At 29.4% G+C, this 2,606-nt stretch overlaps 1 long non-coding RNA gene across 1 annotated transcript; it reads left to right on the plus strand.

Annotated features, from left to right (window-relative positions):
* The first annotated feature begins 310 nt into the window (after window positions 1-310).
* On the plus strand, window positions 311-2,376 carry LOC115981759. Its single transcript, XR_004089447.1, has 3 exons — window positions 311-387; window positions 539-682; window positions 1,938-2,376. It is a non-coding gene; the product is annotated as an uncharacterized LOC115981759 (long non-coding RNA).
* The last annotated feature ends 230 nt before the right edge of the window (window positions 2,377-2,606 follow it).

Raw genomic sequence — 2,606 nt, forward strand, 5'->3', positions numbered from 1 at the left:
AGTGCCATTAAGCAATATTATTTAAAAACTGAAAACTGGATAAAATCACCTACCAAAAGCTTCTTCTTTTTTTTGGTTTAAAGTTTTCAGTGTTTAAACACTAAAAACTATTAATTAAAATCTCTTACCAAACAAGCCTTAGCTCATTAAAAAGATGCAATCCTCCAACACCAATAAAGGAGTGACACATGTCACACATGACCGCCGAATTATTTGTCCATTCCATGGTCTTTGCGTTATTTCTCACTTTCTTACCCTATTTTAAGAGCGAAGTTCCCGATTCATCAACAATAAAAATAAAAATAGAGCCAAGTTCCCTCTGGGAAGTAAAAATCCTTTGTTCTCAACAGCCACTTCGCTCTCTTGCTCCCTTGCTCCCTTGCTCAGGTGAGTCCTTAGCTCATTGTTTTTTTTTTTTTTTTTTTTCCTGTCTTTTTTATGTTTGGTTGAAAATTTGACATATCATTGGTAGATACGTGTTGTTGATGATTTTGAGATAATTTAATTATTCTTCTTTATTTTCTCAATTTGATCTTAGATCCCTAACTATTTGAGTAAAAGAATGCGGCCAAGAAATAAGATGAACCACAGAAGAAGAAAGAAAATGAGTCCAAGAGAGTTCTTAAGTGCCAATCTAAGCACATGCAGATCAAAAGTTGGAATGGGTGAATTTGGCAAAAAGGTAAAGAATATGGATGTTTGTGTTATTCTCTGTTTCATAATTGATTTTTTTTTTTAAGGAAGTTTTCCGTTTATTTTGGTTACTTACTTGGTTAGTTTGCTTTATATATTGCTAAAATTATTATGTCTAATGTCCATTATATCCATTTAAGAGAAAAGCATGTAACCGAGAAAAGGAAAATGCGAACTAAAATTTTTTTTAGCCAATTATAAGTTCTTATTATAGAGGACGGTTATGTCTTGGACATGTGAATTCATTCCTTGGTGTGTGTGTGTATATATATATATACATGATCACAGTCACAACTCTGTTACAAACATGTGCTAACAGTCACAATCTTTGTTCAACCTTAGAGCACTCACATAAGTTAATGGATAATAGCATAATGGTTAAATTTTGCACATTCAACTCTAAAAAATTTGCACATCAATCTGTTTTTTTAGAAACACATATCTATTTAAAGTTTGTGTAAAATATGATAAGCTATAGTAACCATGTATATTTACATGAATAGTATATACATGCAAATTTATTTTTTTAGTACTTCTTTACTTACATACACAAAAAGAGATATATGATTTGAGAAAGTAATAAAAAAATTGATAAAAAAAATAATATTTAATAAATGAAGTAGAAATTAATGATATGATGTAGGTGTTGTTCAAAAGTGATTATTTTATGTAAAATAGAAGTAGATTATTATGCTAAGATTAACATAAATTTTTACACCTACTGATGCAATGCTCTATGTTTATTGTTTAGTGTTTACTAGGATATTGATTTCAATCTTAAATTGTGTACATAAATATAAATAGTTAAAAGAAAAAAATTATTTGTTTTCTAATAGAAGAAGTGAAGAGACTGGATGGTTCCATGGTCTTATTTGTTGCTCACTTTTTTTTTTTTTTTTTAAATTTGGGTGAACTAATGTTTCATGGTGTTATTTCATATTTGTTGCTCACTTTTTCTCCTCAAGAATGCAAGGATGGATTATTTTGCTTGGCACTCATATGGAGATGTTCCTACTAGTTGACCCGGAAATTTTAGCCATGTATAGCTATCTGGTTTCTCAGTGGAATGGATTTTGCTTTATAATTCATCCTTCACCATGTTTACTAGGTTAGTTATATTACAGACTCTCCTCTTTGTTAGAGATGTCTTTCAGTTTCTTTTAATTCATTTGTACAATATAATTCTAATAGATATTTTCATAACTCATATTCTATATCTTATGAAAGTATTCTTTATTTTGTAGATTTAATACCATATGTTCAGTATGGCACTTCTGTTGCTTTTCATCATAATTTGGGTGTAGCTATCCAAAAACTGAAGGACACTGGATAGTCTGGATTAGATTTGGACTGTGGACTAGTCAAGGAGCCCTTTTATGAAGATCTAGAATTCAGAACAAAATTCCTTTATTGTTTGTTATCAAGCACTTAATTTGACCTTCGAAATGGATGACCAAGCATAGGAGATAAGAGATAACTAGCAATAAAGATAGACTCAATTGGGTAGAATTATGAGGCTTTACTAAGTTTTGTTTATTTTTTAAAAGTTCTGAGTGGACAAATTTGTAGTTTTTGTAGAGAAAGTGCTCTTAATAGTTGAAAATAATCTCAATAGATTATCAACAAATTGTTTTCCTAATCTGTCTAATTAATCATTGTTAAGCGACGATTGATATGACATTTTATTTGTTTGCAAACCATTCTCATATATAAGTATATTTTGATTCGATATATATTTATAAATGTATTGAGATAAGCAATGCATTCAAGAAGAGAGATCATAATCATTTTTTATATACTTCAAAAGAAATTGATTGGTTTGAGATTAAAGATAACATTAAAATATGCTGTTACAAGTTGAAATTTTTTGAATGGTGTGAAACTCTATTTTCTCATTCCCTTCTAACTATCAT

The sequence above is a fragment of the Quercus lobata genome, chromosome 3 (genome assembly GCF_001633185.2).
Source record: "Quercus lobata isolate SW786 chromosome 3, ValleyOak3.0 Primary Assembly, whole genome shotgun sequence".
Taxonomy (NCBI): domain Eukaryota; kingdom Viridiplantae; phylum Streptophyta; class Magnoliopsida; order Fagales; family Fagaceae; genus Quercus; species Quercus lobata.